The 19,782-nt window shown below is 60.0% G+C and overlaps 1 protein-coding gene across 1 annotated transcript in view; it reads right to left on the bottom strand.

Annotated features, from left to right (window-relative positions):
- The window catches only part of PPP6R2 (protein phosphatase 6 regulatory subunit 2), a 74,756-nt gene extending 55,267 nt beyond the window's left edge, over positions 1–19,489 (bottom strand). The window contains 1 exon segment of the mRNA XM_033058704.2: positions 19,433–19,489. The gene's annotated coding sequence lies outside the window, so the exon portion shown is untranslated.
- Between the last annotated feature and the right edge of the window lie 293 nt (positions 19,490–19,782).

Genomic DNA, 19,782 nt, shown 5'->3' with positions numbered 1-19,782 from the left:
TGGGGATGTTCCTGGGATCACCTGTGCCAGGTGCTGTGTGTGTGTGACACAGCCCTGCAGGGCCCAGGAGGAGCACATCCCTGTTCCTGGGGATGTTCCTGGGCCCCAGCACCCTCTGCAGAAGAACCTGAGACCCCCTGACCCTCCCTGCTGAGGCTGCAATGTCCCTTCCCTGAGAGGAATCCACACCCACCCCTGCTCTGAGCCAGCCACAGGAAAGGGTTCTGTGGCTGGAAGAGGATGAGGAGGATTGGGATTCCTCAATAAAAGCTGTCACAAGGTCCATTTAACCCTTGAACATGAGAGAACAGAATTCCTGCCTTTCCCACCCATGCCATGGCACATGCCAGGAGGCTGCAGTGGGATGGGAGCGTTTGGAAAAGGACAGGCATGTACAAAACACAGCTATTTTTAACAGAATTGAAAGTCTTCCCACTGCCTCAGTTACTTTATCATGAAATACCAACCCAGATGAGCTAAATTCAACCTTTTATATAAGTTAGAACTTCCCTCAAGACTTCACTGATAAAGGAAGAGCTTGAGCTGCTGGAATTGAGGAAGAGCAGCATTTCCCTGCACTGCTGACAGGAGAGCACAATCACCACAAACCATTCCCTAATCAATGTCCACTCACCAATTTAGGATTTATTCAGCCTCTTCACCTGCTTTAGGAGCAGTCCCAACAAAATCCCAGAATCCCTGAGGCTGGAAAAGCCCCCAGTGCCAGCTGTGCCCTCCTTGTGCCCAGCCCAGAGCCCTGAGTGCCACCTCCAGGAATCCTTGGACACTCCAGGGCTGGGCACTCCAGGGCTGGGCACTCCAGCCCTCCCTGGGCAGCTCTGCCAAGGCTCAATACAGTCAAAGGAAAAAAAAAAATAAAAAAAAAAACAGCCTAAAGCTCTGCAGCTTTTTCTCTCCAGAAGTGAGATGCAAAGTCTGGGAAGAACAGCCCAGAGGATTTCCCATTTGGGGTTTTACACCATCAACACCTGCACTGACATTCTGCAGCTGGGGCTTTGTGACACCTTCAGCTCCTCCCTACCCCTCCAGGAATTCAGGATCAAGGGGTGGAGGAGCTGTAAAAGCAGGGAGGCACAGCCCAGGGCTCAGCCAGCACCAAGGGACCACAAACATCAAGTGACCAAGATGGTCACTGCAGATAGTCCTGATTAATTCTACAAATTCACAAACTGCTGCAGCCACCCCTGGCTGCACACAGCCCTGAGCCCACTGGGCTGGGCTCTGCTGCTTCCTCAGCTCCAGCAAACAAATAAATAAATACATAGATACATAAAGATCCTGCCACCAACTCTTCTGAACCTCAGCCACAATCAGGGAATTGAAATATTCCCAGAGCCACTGGTCCTAACAGTAAATAAACAGCTGAGATAAACTGCTGGGCAGAGTGCAGAGAGCAGGGAGCTGCTCCAGGGCTGCAGCCAGGCTGGAGGGCTGAGGGTGACACCAGGACAGGAACAGGATCAGGGAGAGCTGGGGGGTGACACCTGGACAGGAGAGGGATCAGGGAGAGCTGGGGGTGACACCTGGACAGGAGAGGGATCAGGGAGAGCTGGGGGTGACACCTGGACAGGAACAGGATCAGGGAGAGCTGGGGGTGACACCTGGACAGGAGAGGGATCCAGGAGAGCTGGGGGTGACACCTGGACAGGAACAGGATCAGGGAGAGCTGGGGGTGACACCTGGACAGGAACAGGATCCAGGAGAGCTGGGGGTGACACCTGGACAGGAACAGGATCCAGGAGAGCTGGGGGTGACACCTGGACAGGAACAGGATCCAGGAGAGCTGGGGGTGACACCTGGACAGGAACAGGATCCAGGAGAGCTGGGGGTGACACCTGGACAGGAGAAGGATCAGGGAGAGTTGGGGGTGACACCTGGACAGGAACAGGACCCAGGAGAGCTCAGAGCCCTGCCAGGGCCTGCAGGGGCTCCAGGAGAGCTGAGAGGGGCTGGGGACAAGGATGGAGGGACAGGACAAGGGGTGCCCATGGCAGGGACCCCTCCCAGTGGCCCAGCTGCTCCCAGCCCCAGTGCCCAGCCTGGCCTTGGCCACTGCCAGGGATCCAGGGGCAGCCACAGCTGCTCTGGCAATTGCAGCCCAGGCAGGAATTGCTGCCCAGGATCCCAGCCAGCCCTGCCCTGGGGCTGCTCTCTGGAGTTCCTGTTCCAGCCCACTCCTCTCTGCTCATCCCCAAATCCTCTCCTCCTGGCAAACATCATTTCAACTCTTCCTTCATCAACTCAGGGTCAGAGCAACAGTGAATTTCTTTTCCTGTGCATGTGGACATTTGGAAAATGAGATGCAAATCATGAGATCCCCGGAATGATCCCGGTAACTGGAGAAGCCACCAGGAGCAGTTACTATTTTAAACTGGCCAAGCTCTGGCAACCTTCCACAGGAGCTGATCCAGCACAGAACCAGCACCTTGTGGGGCCAGAGCCTGCTCCTAATCTTCCCAAATCTCCATGGAGCTGTGCCAGGGAGGCTCAGGCTGGGTGTCAGGAAAGGTTCTTCCCTCCCCTACAGGTGCTGGGCACTGCCCAGGAACAGCCCCAGAGCTCCAGGAGCTCCCAGGGGTGCCCAGGCTGGGACTGCTGGGGCTCTGTGCAGGGCCAGGAGCTGGGTCCATGATCCTGTGGGGCCCTTCCAGCTCAGGAGATTCCTGGCTCTGAGATCCCAGGTACAGCACAGGATGGAGGTGCAGCTGCTGTGGTTTTCCAGTCAGACATTGAAACCACAGCAGCTCCTCCCCAAGGCCAGGCAGCCGTGGCTGAGGAAATGCAGCCAGGAGATCCCAGGGCAGCAATGAGCTGCCCACACCTGCAAGCACAGGGGCTGCTGTGGTTATTATTATTATTATTATTATTATTATTATTATTATTATTATTGCTATTATTATTATTATTATGGTTATGGTTCTCCAGCCCAGTGGTGGCTGGGAAGAAGCTGGAGCCTGCAGGGATGTGGAGGTGCCTGCTGACTGCCAGGCCAGGCCAGGGCCATTCCCAGCCCTGTCCCTGTCCCTCCTGCTGGACAGCCAGCCCTGTCCCTCCTGCCCAGCTGGAAGGCAGCCCTGCTCCATCCCCAGCCCTGCTCCATCCCCATCCCCAGCCCTGCTCCATCCCCAGCCCTGCTCCTGCTCCATCCCCAGTCCTGCTCCATCCCCAGCCCTGCTCCATCCCCTGCCTGCTCCATCCCCAGCCCTGCTCCTGCTCCATCCCCAGCCCTGCTCCTGCTCCATCCCCAGCCCTGCTCCTGCTCCATCCCCAGCCCTGCTCCGTCCCCAGCCCTGCTCCTGCTCCATCCCCAGCCCTGCTCCTGCTCCATCCCCAGCCCTGCTCCTGCTCCATCCCCATCCCCAGCCCTGCTCCATCCCCTGCCCTGCTCCTGCTCCATCCCCTGCCCTGCTCCTGCTCCATCCCCAGCCCTGCTCCTGCTCCATCCCCATCCCCAGCCCTGCTCCTTCTCCATCCCCAGCCCTGCTCCATCCCCTGCCCTGCTCCTGCTCCATCCCCTGCCCTGCTCCTGCTCCATCCCCAGCCCTGCTCCTGCTCCATCCCCATCCCCAGCCCTGCTCCATCCCCATCCCCAGCCCTGCTCCATCCCCAGCCCTGCTCCTGCTCCATCCCCAGCCCTGCTCCATGCCCTGCCCTGCTCCATCCCCAGCCCTGCTCCTGCTCCATCCCCAGCCCTGCTCCATCCCAGCCCTGCTCCATCCCCAGCCCTGATCCTGCTCCATCCCCATCCCCAGCCCTGCTCCATCCCCAGCCCTGCTCCATCCCCATCCCCTGCTCCTGCTCCATCCCCAGCCCTGCTCCTGCTCCATCCCCATCCCCATCCCCAGCCCTGCTCCATCCCCAGCCCTGCTCCTGCTCCATCCCCAGCCCTGCTCCTGCTCCATCCCCATCCCCATCCCCAGCCCTGCTCCATCCCCAGCCCTGCTCCTGCTCCATCCCCAGCCCTGCTCCTGCTCCATCCCCATCCCCATCCCCAGCCCTGCTCCATCCCCATCCCCAGTCCTGCTCCATCCCCAGTCCTGCTCCATCCCCAGCCCTGCTCCATCCCCAGCCCTGCTCCATCCCCAGCCCTGCTCCATCCCCAGCCCTGCTCCATCCCCAGCCCTGCTCCATCCCCATCCCCAGCCCTGCTCCATCCCCCGCCCTGCTCCATCCCCAGCCCTGCTCCTGCTCCATCCCCAGCCCTGCTCCATCCCCTGCCCTGCTCCATCCCCTGCCCTGCTCCATCCCCAGCCCTGCTCCATCCCCTGCCCTGCTCCATCCCCAGCCCTGCTCCTGCTCCATCCCCAGCCCTGCTCCATCCCCAGCCCTGCTCCTGCTCCATCCCCAGCCCTGCTCCATCCCCAGCCCTGCTCCTGCTCCATCCCCAGCCCTGCTCCATCCCCAGCCCTGCTCCTGCTCCATCCCCTGCCCTGCTCCTGCTCCATCCCCAGCCCTGCTCCTGCTCCATCCCCAGCCCTGCTCCATCCCCTGCCCTGCTCCTGCTCCATCCACTGCCCTGCTCCATCCCCAGTCCTGCTCCATCCCCAGCCCTGCTCCTGATCCATCCCCAGCCCTGCTCCATCCCCAGCCCTGATCCTGCTCCATCCCCAGCCCTGATCCATCCCCAGCCCTGATCCATCCCCAGCCCTGCTCCTGCTCCATCCCCAGCCCTGCTCCATCCCCAGCCCCAGCCCTGCTCCTGCTCCATCCCCAGCCCTGCTCCATCCCCAGCCCTGCTCCTGCTCCATCCCCAGCCCTGCTCCTGCTCCATCCCCTGCCCTGCTCCATCCCCAGCCCTGCTCCATCCCCAGCCCTGCTCCTGCTCCATCCCCAGCCCTGATCCTGCTCCATCCCCAGCCCTGCTCCATCCCCAGCCCTGCTCCTGCTCCATCCCCAGCCCTGCTCCTGCTCCATCCCCAGCCCTGCTCCTGCTCCATCCCCAGCCCTGATCCTGCTCCATCCCCAGCCCTGCTCCATCCCCTGCCCTGCTCCATCCCCAGCCCTGCTCCATCCCCTGCCCTGCTCCATCCCCAGCCCTGCTCCATCCCCAGGAAAGCAGGTGAGGAGCAGTGCCAGGCTCACACACAACACCCCACTGCCACCTCACAACAATTTACGCTCCCCAGTATTTTTATCCCCAAGCTCTTCCCAGGAAATTGGATCATTTGGGTTATCAACATTTCTCAAGTGCACGATTTCACTGCCCTAAAAATGACCCAGGTTTCCTTGAGAGAGAAGCAAACACAGAATTCAGAGCTGTAAATGCTCAGGGCAGCCCTGAGGGGCTGCAGGCACCTCTGAGTCCTTATCCTGGGGACACAAAGGCACCATCCTGCAGGAATTCAGCAGGGATTTCCCCATGGAAAGGGGTCAGGGCTGCCCAGGGAGGGCTGGAGTGCCCAGCCCTGGAGAGCCCAGCCCTGGAGAGCCCAGGGAATTCCTGGAGGTGGCACCGAGGGCTCTGGGCTGGGCACAGCCTGGACTTGGTGATCCCAGAGGCTTTTCCAGCCTCAGTATTGCTGGGATTCTGGGATTCAGCCTGCCAGGGGAAGAGAATCATGAGCTGCTCAGCTGTTTCAGAGCTCTCTCATCCTCCTCAGGCTCCCACCTCAGACTCCTGTGCAACACACTCTGGCTCTGCCTCCAAGATGGAATCATTCCCATCCCCATCCTCAACAGAGCAGAGTGTGAATCCCAGACCTGGGTGGATTTCTCCTCAGAGGAACGGTGGGGGCACAAAGCACAGTGAGAAACTCCAGAGGAGGAGAGGAAATGCTTCCTGTGGAAATGCTGGAGCTCAGGGCCAGGCTGGATGGGGCACTGGGAGCAGCTGGGGCAGGGGGAGGTGGCACTCCAGGGACCCTGAGATCCTTTCCCCATGGATCCCAGGGTGGGATTCCAGGATCCATCACTCCAGGAACACAAACCATGCCAAGCCAGGAGCCCCATCCATGGCTCCAGGAACACAAACCATGCCATGCCAGGAGCCATCCATGGCTCCATGAACACAAACCATGCCATGCCAGGAGCCATCCATGACTCCACGAACACAAACCATGCCATGCCAGGAGCCCATCCATCACTCCATGAACACAAACCATGCCAAGCCAGGAGCCATCCATGACTCCATGACTCCATGAACACAAACCATGCCATGCCAGGAGCCCATCCATGACTCCATGAACACAAACCATGCATGCCAGGAGCCCATCCATCACTCCATGAACACAAACCATGCCATGCCAGGATTCCATCACTCCATGAACACAAACCATGCCATGCCAGGAGCCCATCCATCACTCCATGAACACAAACCATGCCATGCCAGGAGCCCATCCACGACTCCAGGAACACAAACCATGCCATGCCAGGAGCCCATCCATGGCAGCCATGGGAGCAGCCAAGGGACAGGAGTGGGACAGGTTCACACAGGACAGCTCTGGGAGCCCTCCCAATGGCAGCACACAAATCAAACAGCTCAAACAAATCAAACAACACCAGTATTTTACACAACTCCATTCTCATTCAGCACCATCCCCTTTGCTCCCTGCTCCCTCATTTGCTGATTCTTTTTGGAATCCCTGACTAAAGGCAAAGCAGGACACACCAGAGGCCTGGAGCAGTGATCCTGAGTCTCTGGGGGTTCCTCATTGCCACACACCCCCAGAGAGTCATTTTAGCTCCCTGAGACACCCCTGGCCCAAGCTGCTTATTGAAACCACTTGGATACACTTAAAAATTCACAGATAAAATTTATTCTCAACCAAATTATTTCACCAGTTTGCCAAGAATCTCCTTTTGTTTTCCCCTTGTGAGCTATGAAGAGGAATTTCTTTATTCTTCCTTAATATCTGACAAATTAGAGAGATGTCTGCATTTGCATTACAAAATCCTGGCACCACTTAGGCTGGAAAAGCCCTCCCAGCCCATCCAGTCCCAGCTGTGCCTGATCCCCACCTTGTCCCCAGCCCAGAGCCCTCAGTGCCACCTCCAGGAATTCCTGGGGCACCCCCAGGGCTGGGGATCCACCCCTGATCCCCCTTTCCATGGGGAAATTCCTGCTGTGCCCACCCTGCCCTCCCTGCCCAGCCTGAGGCTGCTCCCTCTGCTCCTGTCCCTGTTCCTGGAGCAGATCCCAAATCCCCCCGGTGTCCCCTCCTGGCAGGGACTTGTGCAGAGCCACAAGGGCCCCCTGAGCCTCCTTTTCTCCAGGCTGAGCCCCTGCCCAGCTCCCCCAGCCCCTCCCCAGCTCCCCCAGCCCCTCCCCAGCTCCCCCAGCCCCTCCCCAGCTCTGCAGCCCCTCTGCCCCAGCCTGGAGCGCTCTGGGGGCTCGGGGTGTCCCCAGGGCAGCACCTGGCCCTGGCCTGGCTGTCCCTGCTCCTGTCCCTGTCCCTGGCCCGGCTGTCCCTGGCCCTGCTGCCCCCATGGCACAGACCCAGCCTGGCCCAGCTCTCTGCAGAGCTCCCTGAGCTCCCAGCTCAGTGCCAGCCCCAGGGGGATGCTGCTCTGCATGGGAAGGGGCTGTGTTGAGCTTTTTCCTGAACAAAAACCTGAGCAGTAAACCCTTGAAGGGCTCTGTGTGGGACAAACGTGCACCCGACATGAAGAGCTCCTTCTAATCCTGGCCGGGCTCTGAAGCTCCCAAAGAAAGAGATGCTATCAGGAGTGCTTTGTTTTGATCACCAACCTTATCCTCACCCAGTATCTCGTTAAGCAGCCTCCTAATTGCTGCCCTACCCCATGCTAAGGACAGAATTTGCACAGCTCCTTGATTTAAATGTTACTTTTTTAATTAACTGCTCCACACCCAGACACCAAGAAACCACAGCCTTCAAAAGCTGCAAAAAAAAGGATCCCAAACGGCCTGGGAACAGAGCAGCACAAAAAAGGGGTTTTTAACAGCTCAGTCAGTCCACACGGAGCTCAACACATCTCTAACATCCACTCTAAGGGCTGCTGGGCTTACACCGGCTCCGAGGGCAGGGCAGTGTCCCAGTGTGTGATTGCAGAGCAATCACTCAGCACCATCGCTATTTCCAGCTGCTCCTCCGTGCTGCCACGGAAGGAAGAGCAGCCCCAAGGGACCCGGGGGACTCCCATTAAACAGCAGCCTGTGAGTGTGAGATGTGCAATGCACCTCAGTGTTAAAGCAGCAGAACAAAGTGCTGGGGTGCCCCAAGTGCTGATTGCCATCCCCTGCAGGACTCCAGGCTCCAGCCTGTGAGTGTGAGATGTGCAGTGCACCCGAGTGTTAAAGCAGCAAAACAAAGTGCTGGGGTGCCCCAAGTGCTGATTGCCATCCCGAGCAGGACTCCAGGTTCCTCCTCCCTCTCGGCCTGCCTGCATCCCCTCGGTGCTGCTGGGGCTGGGGACTCTGCTCGCACAACAAGGGACATTTTCTGCTGGGCAAGCACAGCCCAGCCCCACAGAAAGCCCTGCTCCTGAGCAGAGTGGGATCTCAGAGCAGGGGGCTGGTTTGTACAGGGTGCTGGGTGCACAGCAGCACTGCACAGTCCCCCTGTGTCCCAGTCCTTCCCTGGACCTTGGCCATTTCCCAGTCCCCCTGTGTCCCAGTCCTTCCCTGGACCTTGGCCATTTCCCAGTCCCACTCTGTCCCAGTCCCACTCTGTCCCAGTCCTTCCCTGGACCTTGGCCATTTCCCAGTCCCACTCTGTCCCAGTCCTTCCCTGGACCTTGGCCATTTCCCAGTCCCACTCTGTCCCAGTCCTTCCCTGGCCCTTGGCCATTTCCCAGTCCCTGTGTCCCAGTCCTTCCCTGGACCTTGGCCATTTCCCAGTCCCCCAGTGTCCCAGTCGTTCCCTTGGCTGTTTCCACCCCTGCTGCCCACGCACACCCAGGCACTATTACAAAAGACGCCTCTTTGTGCTCAGACCGAGGGCCAGCATTTGCAAACTGAGATTTCCTGCTGCACCCCACGGGCAGATCAAGGGCTGCCCGTTGCACAGACACCGATTTGATGCACACAGGCCTCAGGAGAGCCAGTAAAACAACTGCTGAGCTGCTTCCCTGCTCCTTCATCCCAGTTCAAAGCTCCAAGGTGAGTCTGTGGCTGTGCACCACAGCAGCCCAGCCTGTCACACTGCAGCTCCTACCAGAATATTCCAAAGCTCCTGCACCCCACAGAGCCACAACTGAGGCCCCAGCGAGGCAGAGCCCTCCAACAGCACAGTCAGTAATTGCATTTTCATCTCCTCAAGCTTTGGGCCATTACAGACACAGTCCAGTTTAAGAAGTTTTGCAGTTAAAAGAAATAAAAACACTTCAGAAGGAGCTCAGAATGGCTGAGGTTGGAGAAGATCCTCCAGCCCAAGCTGTGCCCCATGGCCACCCTGTCCCCAGCCCAGAGCACTCAGTGCCACATCAGGAATTCCCTGCACACCTCCCTGGGCAGTTCCAACCCCTGCCCTCCCTTTCCATGGGGAAATTCCTCCCTCTTCACCCAGTTCCTCAGAACTGGCTAAAACATCTTTCCCAGGACAAGGCAGCACCAGCCTGTTCTCCCTGAACCTCTATTTATGAGCCAGGCTCCATCCATCATAAAACACCCTGAAAGGAGCACAATCCCTGGGAACTCTCAGAGCCACCCTCAGGAGTTCCATGGGTTTTACCTGGACAGAAACATCAAAGCTCAGCCTGCCCTGGGAACCCCAAGGCAGCAGGACACACTCCTGATCTGAGGCACGGCTCACCCAGTGTTAAACCTGCACTGCTGGGAAAAAATGGCTTTTCTCTGCCATGCAGTATTAGCAGGGAAAAATAATCAGCTGGATGATTCCCCCAGACAGTGCTGCAGGAACGTCTGAGCAGGAGGGAGGGCAGGGAAATGGGGGCAGGAGGGGCAGCAGGAAGGGGGACAGAGCTCCAGCTGAGATGTCCATCCAGCTCGGCCTTGGAGCACTGATCCAAGGAGTCCCTGGCACTGGGACTGAATTCCCCTCAGACACAACAAAAGCACTCACCAAACCCTTGCAATCTGTAAGGTGAGCAGTTCCAAAGGGCTGAACAGGATTACATTTATTTTTCCAAGCTTAATAAAGAATCCTAGAGATTGGATCAACATTGGGAAAATACTGAACTTGCACCTTCCACAGAAGACCATCAACAGCTCTTGTTCGTGTGTGTGGAATGGTCTGGGAGGGGCTGGAGTGCCCTGGGATGTGAAGTGTCCCTGATTTCCTCAGCAGGAACTGTCCCAAGCATCAGAGCCCAGCAGGGCACTGCCTCCCTCCAGGAGATGCTCCTGCTGCCCCCAGTGCTGGCCCTGCTGCTTGGCTGGTGCTGACCCCACCTGCTTTTCCCAAAACAACACACTCCTGCCCAGGGCACAGTCCACAGCTCCAAACAAACCTGGATTACACAACAGGGCTCTCCCCACATGGCCCAGATCTCCTGTGCCCCACCCAGTGATCCCATCTCACTCCACTGCTCCTTGGAAAACTCCAGCACGGATCCAAACTCAACACTCCTCCTCGCTTTTCTCTTCCAGAACTAAAAATAACTCATCAGATTTCTTCTTGGGACCTGCACTGCTTCATTCCAGCACTTGCTGCCAGCACAGAGGGAGCTCTAAGAATCCCAAAATCGCTGAGGCTGGAAAGCCCTGCCAGCCCAAGCTGTGTCCAGCCCCACCTTGTCCCCAGCTCAGGGCACTCAGTCCCTCAGCCAGAACTCCCTGGACACCTCCAGCCCTCCCTGGGCAGTTCCAAGGCCTGGCCCAAAATTCACCTGTGAAAAGTGAAGTTCAAGTGGGATTTTTTCCTGCCAGACACAGCACTCCTCAGCAGAGCTGCTGCTGGCAGCAAGGGAGAAGCAGGAGCAGGGAGCCCTGGGCACACTGGGAGCACTCCCCACACTCACAGCACTGCCCTGCTCCACACATTTCACGTGTCAGAGCAAAGGTGACAGAAGGGAAGGAAAAACACAAGGTCTGAAATTGCCTCTTTTGCAAGAGGAAGCCAGGTGTAACAGCCATGAAATGGGGGGTGCAGTCACTGCTGGCACCACATCCCAAACCCCACACCAGCCCTGGCACCACAAAGCCCCTCACAGCTTTTGGAAACTCCTCTGCTGCTTCATCCTTGAGTTTGCACAGCCCTCAGCCACACACAGCACTCTGGGACCAGCCATAAATAAATGAACTTGCTCTGAAGCAGAAGGAAAAGACTCATAAAATATTGATGAACTTCTGAGCTTTGGGTCCTCCCCATGCCAGGGAAATCCAGTCCTCTGCCTTAGGGACCTCAAATCCCCCCAGTGCCCCCCTGGCATGGCAGGGACCCCTCCCAGTGCCCCAGCTGCTCCCAGCCCCAGTGCCCAGCCTGGCCTTGGCCACTGCCAGGGATCCAGGGGCAGCCACAGCTGCTCTGGCAATTGCAGCCCAGGCAGGAATTGCTGCCCAGGATCCCAGCCAGCCCTGCCCTGTGGCACTGGGAGCCATTCCCTGTGTGCTGTCCCTCCATCCTTGTCCCCAGTCCCTCTCAGCTCTCCTGGAGCCCCTGCAGGCCCTGGCAGGGCTCTGAGCTCTCCCTGGATCCTGTTCCTCTCCAGCCTGGATGCCTGGGAGCTGAGGGGCTGCAGCAGCTGCAGGTCCCTGTGCTGTGGGAGCTGCAGCTCTCAGAGGAAGCAGCAGCAGTTCCCAGGAAGGGGAGGTGTGTGAGCCCTGCTCCCTATGAGCCTGGCACGGGCACAGGACACCAGGGACACGCTGCACCACACACTGCCCAGTGCCAGCCAGGCAGGGCCTGGTTAAATGGCCGGCACAGCCTGGCCCTGTCCCCCTGCTGGCCCTGTCCCCCTGCTGGCCCTGTCCCCCTGCTCCCTGCTGGGTGCTGTGCCCAGGGACAGCACTGCCCTGCCCTGTGCCAGCTCAGAGCCAGCACTGCCCTGCCTGGTGCCTGCACTGCCTGATGCCAGCCTTGCTGTACCCGGTGCCAGGACTGCCATGTCCTGTGCCAGCGCTGCCCTGTGCCAGCACTGCCCTGCCCTGTGCCATCACTTCCCTGCCCTGCCCTGTGCCAGCACTGCCCTGCCCAGTGCCAGTCCTGCCCTGCGCCAGCACTGCCCTGCCCTGTGCCAGCACTGCCCAGTGCCAGCTCTGCCATGCCCTGCCCTGTGCCAGCACTGTCCTGCCTGCTGTGCCAGCACTGCCATGTCCTGTGCCAGCACTGCCCTGCCCAGTGCCATCCCTGCCCAGTGCCATCCCTGCCATGTCCTGTGCCAGTCCTGCCCAGTGTCATCCCTGCCCAGTGCCATCCCTGCCATGTCCTGTGCCAGCACTGCCCTGTGCCGCTCCAGCCCTGCCCTGTGCCAGCACTGCCCTGCCCTGTGCCAGCACTGCCCGGTGCCAGCACTGCCCGGTGCCAGCCCTGCCCTGTGCCTGCCCGGTGCCATCACTGCCCTGCCCTGTGCCAGCACTGCCCTGCGCCAGCACTGCCCTGCCCTGTGCCAGCCCTGCCACGTCCTGCCCGGTGCCAGCCCTGCCCTGTGCCAGCACTGCGCCAGCACTGTCCTGCCCTGTGCCAGCCCTGCCCGGTGCCATCACTGCCCTGTGCCTGCCCGGTGCCATCACTGCCCTGCCCTGTGCCAGCACTGCCCTGCCCTGTGCCAGCCCTGCCCTGTGCCATCATTGCCCTGTGCCAGCCCTGCCCTGTGCCATAATTGCCCTGTGCCAGCACTGCCATGTCCTGCCCAGTGCCAGCCCTGCCCTGTGCCAGCCCTGCCGTGCCGCCCCAGCTGCCGAGCGTCGGCGCTGGCCCCGATCCCGCGGCCGTGCCGCTGCCATCCCGCAGGACACGGTGCCAGCGCGGGGCAGCCTGGCCCTGTGCCCGCTCCTGGCACGCTGCAGCCGTGCCCTTCGTCCCCTGCCTCGGGGACACGGGGACACTTTTCAACCTGTGAGCTCCCGGCTCAATTATCCTGCTCAAAGAAAAGAGATCCATCTTAACAGAAAGGAATCCAATTCCAGGGCGTCCCGGGGGATGTGCCGAGGGAAGAGAACACAAACAAACAGCCAAGGAAACGCAGCCTTCTCATCCCAGCCCTCTGCACAGCCAGGCCAGAGCTGACACGAGCTGCAGCCTGGGCAAGGCTACCAGGAACGGAAGGAAAGGAAGAAAACCCCAAATGTCACAGCAGAGCTGCCGGTGCCTTCTCTGAGGTGTGACAGAACTCAGTGCTCACAAGGAATCGAAGGTAAAACTGAACTGAAGCAGCTTCTGCTGTTCCATTTCCTCCTTCCTTCCTGTGGCTGCAGCAGCCAGACCATCCCCAGTGCTGCAGGTCTGTGCCTCTCCCAGTGCCAGGTTCTGCTCTGCTGCCTCTGCTCCGGAAGCTGCCCGTGGAAAGCAGAATCAAAGCGGCTCCAGAGCCATCGGTGTCACCCCAGGCCACAGAGCCCTGAGCAGCAGCAAACCGCAGGACTGAAACCCTGCAAGTGCAGCAGGGGCACTGCCAGCCCCACTCAGCCTGGGCTGAGCAATCCACATGTTTGGGAGCTTCCCTGCAAAGCCAAAGTTGCACAGAGCTCAGGCCCAGCTCCCTTCAGCACCTTCCAGATGACCTGTGCAGCTCAAGGGGACACAGGGAAGGGTGCAGATGGTACAAAACCAGGAGGAGCTGCTCACTCCCCAAAGGCAGAGAGGCCCTGCAGACAGATCTGAGGGCTGGGAATCACAACTGTGTGAGGTTTAACACGGGCAGGTGCCACATTCTGCACCCACAGGCTGGGATGGACACGCTGGAGAGCAGCTCTGGGAGGGGACCTGGTCCTGGGGGATGGCAAGGGGGACCTGAGTCAGCTGTGCCCTGGAGCCAGGAGGGACAGGGGGCAGCAGGGGACAGCATCGAGGGAGGGAGGGGATTGTCCTGCTGTGCTCTGGGGAGGCCTCACCTCCAGTCCTGGGACTGGGCACGACAGAATAAAAACAGCTAAAGCTGCTGGGGAGCATCCCAAGGAGGGACACGGCCATGGGAAGGGTCTGGAGGGGCACACGAGGAGCAGCTGAGGGCACTTGGAATGCTCAGCTGGAGGACACAGAGCTCAGAGCTCCCCAGGGGCTGCAGCTCCTCCAGAGGGACTGGCTCTCTGCTCCCTGGGAGCAGTTACAGATCCAGGAATGGCTGGGGCTGTGCCAGCGAGGCTCAGGCTGGGTGTCAGGAAAGGCTCTTCCCTCCCTCAGAGGGTGCTGGGCACTGCCCAGGGATTGGGCACAGCCCCAAGGCTGCCAGAGCTCCAGGAGCTCCCAGGGGTGCCCAGGCTGGGACTGCTGGGGCTCTGTGCAGGGCCAGGAACTGGGTCCATGATCCTGTGGGGCCCTTCCAGCTCAGGAGATTCCATGGAAAGCTGTGCCAGGGAAGTTTTACACTCTGCCCTGAGCTCTGCCTGCCCCCAGTGCCTCTCTGCCCTTCGCCATTTCACCACAAGGTTTTTTTTCTCACACCTTCCGGCTTCCCCTCCTGCCTGGTGTCCTCAGGCAGCCCAGGCTGACTCCAGGGAAGGAATGGGGCGTGTGGGTGCTGTGACAGCGGGGACAGCCACCCCCAGAGCGCTCAGGTGACAGGTGGACACAGGAGTGAGAGGCTGGAGGGAGCAGGAGGAGCAGTCCCAGCCAGCAGCTGCAGAGCTGCCAGCCCTGAGCAGGCTGAGGAGCTGCACTTCCTCCTGACATCACCTCACCCTGCTGTGGTGACAGCCCTGGCCATGGCTCCTGCCACGTGGGGTTTGCTTTAAAGGCACCCCTGACAGAAATGACAATTCTGCTCAGGCTTCAGGCCCTGCACTTTATCACTGTCGCTCTCGAGGTGCCTCTGCTCCATCTGGGACTAACAGGCACTAAGAAACACAAACTTCCCACTTCCACACCTCATCCAACAGCAATATGTGTGGCACTCCAATTCCACCTAAATCCGAGCCCCTTTCGGCTGAGATTTTCAAGCCTGGCTGTGAAAGTTTCATTTCCTGAGATAACTGATATTTATTTGCCCAAGTTTCCCTCCCAAGCAGAGTTAAGGTGCAGGTATAAATAGTGCAGGCGGTGATAATAATGTCAATATTGCCTATTGCAGTGCCGGCGGCTGGGGAGGATCAAAACAAGGAGCAGGGGAGTCCGTCAGGAGTGAGGGGAGGTGGGAGGAACAGGGAGCACAGACAGCAGAAAAGCTCAAGTAGGGAAACACAGCAGCAGCCAGGAAAGACAACACACTCCTGCTTGCAATAACACCGAATCAAAGAGACACTTAAGAGCCTTTGTTGCTACTCCTGGTCACACAGAGGCCACATTCCTTCCCACAAAGCCCCAATATCTGCGGATTTGCCGTGAAAAGGAGGGAAAACCACCCCAGCCCATGAATGTAATGGGGCTGTGTTCCCTACAAACAGGGCCAGGAGTGAGGGACTGCTGCTCCGGGCCCAGGCTGCTGGGACAGCCCTGCCGGCCCTCATTAACTCACTCTATTAACTCCTCAATTAGTTCTGCAGGAATTCTGCATCCAGCTAAACAAGACCTCCCACAAACCTTCCTCCTCCCTGTAAAGTTCTCTGAAGTTCTGTCAGCCTGGCACGGGCTTCCCAGGGAATGCCAGAGCTCCAGGAGTGTTTGGACAACGCTGCCAGGGATGCTCAGGGTGGGATTTGGGGGTCCAGGCAGGGCCAGCAGCTGGACTGGAGGATCCCTGAGGGTCCCTTCAGCTCGGGACATTCCTTGATCCTGTGACTGAAGCACCCAGCTCGGGATATTCCTTGATCCTGTGACTGAAGCACCCAGCTCGTCCTTTGCTCTCAGCTCCCCGACCTCACCCCTTCCCCCTGCACCATTTGCACCCAAATTTCCCAGTTATTCTTGTTCTACTCCTGCTCCAAACCCAAGCCTGACTCCACCGAGAGACTCTCCTATTTCCTGGCATTCCAGTTTGCCCATTTTGCTGGCTGAGCTGCAGCTCCTGCCCTTCAGGCACTGTGTTAACCCGTGCTGCTGGATGCCATCCATGGCTGTGATCCCGAGCACAGAGCCCACCTGCACAGTGCTCACCTGCACACCTGGCTGCCAGCAGGACAGCAGCAGAGCTCACAGCCCCTGCTCCAGCCCTGAGCTCTCTCCAGGCTCTGGAGAGCAGGGGCAGCAGCCAGCAAGGGCTGGGGCTGTGCCAGGGAGGCTCAGGCTGGCTGTCAGGAAAGGTTCTTCCCTCCCCCAGAGGTGCTGGGCACTGCCCAGGGAACAGCCCCAGAGCTCCAGGAGCTCCCAGGGGTGCCCAGGCTGGGACTGCTGGGGCTCTGTGCAGGGCCAGGAGCTGGGTCCATGATCCTGTGGGGCCCTTCCAGCTCAGGAGACTCCCTGGCTCTGTGATGCTGGAATTCCTCTACACCACTGCTGGGCTCAGGGCAGAAAAGTTTTGGGTCCCCTCTGCCACCAGAAAACTCAGGGGAGACCTCAAGGGAAGCATTCCCTGCACAGAGCATGGAGAAGCACCACAGGAAAACGCTGGGAGATCTCCTACCAAAGAGGAGAGGAAGCTTTAAGGAACCCACACCCCCTCCTCGCTCAGGATCTCACTGAGGGGGCCAGCAGGGACGGGATTCCCCCCAGCTGCCTCCCAACCCAACCAGGAAACCGTGATCAGGACTGGGGGATCCCACTGTGGAACACAGCTGGGCCCCACAGCCCCTGCTCCCCAGGGAAGCTCTGCCAGCAGAGGCCTGGAGCTTCCCAAAATCCCTGCAAGCCCACGGAGCGCTCTTCTCCTGGTAACAAACCCCCGAGCAGCAGCTCTCACACAGCGCTGCCTCGTCGTTATTATTTTTGACAGTTTCCAATTTGTGAAGTCAGAAATGCACCCTGTCCCTCCCACAGCACAGCACAGGCAGAGCTCCTGGAACACCAGGCTGAGCAGGAGATGCTCCACAGCATCCCACAAGAAACCTGCCCTCAGTGTGAGGCTCTGCAGGAACCTCCTGCAGCACCTGCCCCACAGGCACCTGCTGCTGCACCCCCCTGCCAGCCAGGACATCCCCACATCCCTGCATCTCAATGCCCATCCAAAGGCAGCACAAAAACCTCCAGGAATATCAGTGCACACACACAGAACCAGCCTTGGCTTCAGAGCAGTTTGTTCCCACCCAGCCCTCATCACCTTCTGCCGAGCAAATGTCACCCAGGCCAGCCCAGGCCATGATGTGCTCCCACTGACAGCCCAAAATTTAACTTTGCTTCCCATGAGATCACCATTGGTTGCCATGGAAATCCCTATACTACCATCCACCAAGGGTTTTTTTTACCACTGAAGTATTTTGGCAGCATGTTCGCTTTTAAGTGTCAGAGTAATAAGAGAAAACATAAATGTTTCTTCTCTCATCAGGCTTTAAACAGAGCTTTATAACCCAAATCTGCTGCTAAGAGCTTGGTTCAAACCTCTGGGGCTGGGCAGCGCTGGAATCACCACCTTCTCCTTTCTGAGACACCAAATAAACAATGAAAACAACCTGCAAGTTTTTAAAACGTGAATTTCCAAGTGGGGGATCAAGCGAGGAAAAACCTCTCAGGCCCCTCCGAGTTCTCTCAGTTTCTCTTTTTCACTTCCTAGTTTGTTTTTTTTTTTTAGCTGGTGCAAAACAAGGCCCTCAAATTGAGCAGGGCCCTCCCAGCCTCTGCCAGGAGCCGCTTTCCTGTCAGATGAATCTTGTGGTGATTCCGGCGGGGCCTCCACTCCCACCCTGCATTCTGGCCCCTAATGAAACCAGCACGGTGACATTTATACATTTATGGTGACGCTCTGCACCCCGAGGGGGCAGGTCCCCAGGAGGGTGACACCCTTGGGAGGCTGATCCCCCTCCTGTGACCCCCGCAGGGACCTGACCCCGGGAGAGGGACCTGAACACTGATCCCCCTCCTGTGACCCCGGGAGTGGGACCCTGAACACTGATCCCCCTCCTGTGACCCCAGGACAGGGACCCTGAACACTGATCCCCCTCCTGTGACCCCAGGACAGGGACCCTGAGCACTGATCCCCCTCCTGTGACCCCAGGAGGGACCTGACCCCAGGACAGGGACCCTGAAACACTGATCCCCCTCCTGTGACCCCGGGACAGGGACCTGACCCCGGGAGAGGGACCCTGAGCACTGATCCCCCATCCTGTGACCCCGGGACAGGGACCCTGAACACTGATCCCCCTCCTGTGATCCCAGGACAGGGACCCTGAACACTGATCCCCCTCCTGTGACCCCGGGAAGGGACCCTGAGCACTGATCCCCCTCCTGTGACCCTGGGACAGGGACCCTGTACACTGATCCCCCTCCTGTGACCCCCAGGAGGGACCTGACCCCGGGACAGGGACCCTGAACACTGATCCCCCTCCTGTGACCCCGGGAGAGGGACCCTGAACACTGATCCCCCTCCTGTGACCCCGGGACAGGGACCCTGAACACTGATCCCCCTCCTGTGACCCCGGGGAAGTGACCCTGAACACTGATCCCACCTCCTGTGACCCCGGGACAGGGACCCTGAACACATGATCCCCCTCCTGTGACCCTGGGACAGGGACCCTGAACACTGATCCCCCTCCTGTGACCCCCCGGAATCAGGACCAGAACCCCAGAGGACAGGCTGGACTCTCGGGAAAGTGGCCAGACCCTCGGGAAGGGGATCTGACCCTGCGAAGGGGACCTGACCCCTCCAGAAGGGGAGCCAGACAGCCGAGAGGGACTTGACCCACAGGAGGGGAACCAGACCCGCAGGAAGGGGGACCCTCAGAAGGGTGATCTGAGCCCCGGGGCTCCCAGCAGGAGAACCTGACCCCCGGAAGGGAGCTGACCTCCGGACTGAGCTGACCCCAGCAGGGGGACAAGAACCTCGAGAGGCGGAGCTGACCCTCGGGAAAGGGAGCAAGCGCCAGGGCTGTGCTGTGACCGCCGGGCAGGGAGCCCTCGGAGGGGGAGCAGACCCCCGGGAAAGCGCGCCCAGCCTGAGAGGGGGGTCTGAGCCCCAGGAAGGGTGACCTGACCCCTGACCTTGCCACCGCCACCACTGCCGCCAGCTCCGGCCCCTCCCGGCCGGCCAGGTGCGATCCGGGAGCAGCGGCCAGCAGCGGGAGCCCGCAGCCCCAGCCCCGCCAGCCCGCCCCGCACGCACCAAAACACGGCTAAAGGAAACTGTCACGCGCACAGCACTCGGGTTTAACCCAGATCCGCACGGAAACAGGCGGCGGGAGCACGGCCCAGCCCCGGACAGCGGCTCGGCGGGGGAGCTTTTTAACCTCCCAAACGGTGCCGAACCCCCGGACCGCGGGGGGCGGCTCCGGGAGGCCGGAGCGGAGCCGGGGGAGCGGCGGGGCCCAGCCCGCGGCGCCGGGCCCAGCCCTGACCCCGGCCTCGCCAGGGTGGCGGTGACAGCCGCGTCTCACCTGCGGGTGCCGGGCTGCCCTCGGGCGCTGCCGGGCCGGGCTGCGGGCCGGGCCCGCGGGCTGGGCCGGCCGGGGCTGCGCGGGCAGCGGCGGCGGAGCGGCGGCGGCGGAGCGGCTCCAAAATGGCGGCGGCGCCGCGGTTCTCTCAGGGCGGGGGGAGAGGGGCGGGGCCGGGGCGGGAGGGCGGGGCTGGGGAGGGGCGGGGGTCCCGGGTGGGCGGGGCGGGGTTAAGTGGGTGGGCGTGGTTCTCGGGGATGGGCGGGGCTGGGGCGGGGCCGCGGGGACACCGGGATGTGGGACGGGGACAGGGGAACGGGAATGGGGACATGGGAACACAGGGACAGGGGGAT

This window comes from Catharus ustulatus, chromosome 4, assembly GCF_009819885.2.
Source record: "Catharus ustulatus isolate bCatUst1 chromosome 4, bCatUst1.pri.v2, whole genome shotgun sequence".
Classification (NCBI taxonomy): Eukaryota; Metazoa; Chordata; class Aves; order Passeriformes; family Turdidae; genus Catharus; species Catharus ustulatus.
Note: the sequence above shows the minus strand (reverse complement) of the source record. Positions and strands in the feature narration are given on the sequence as shown.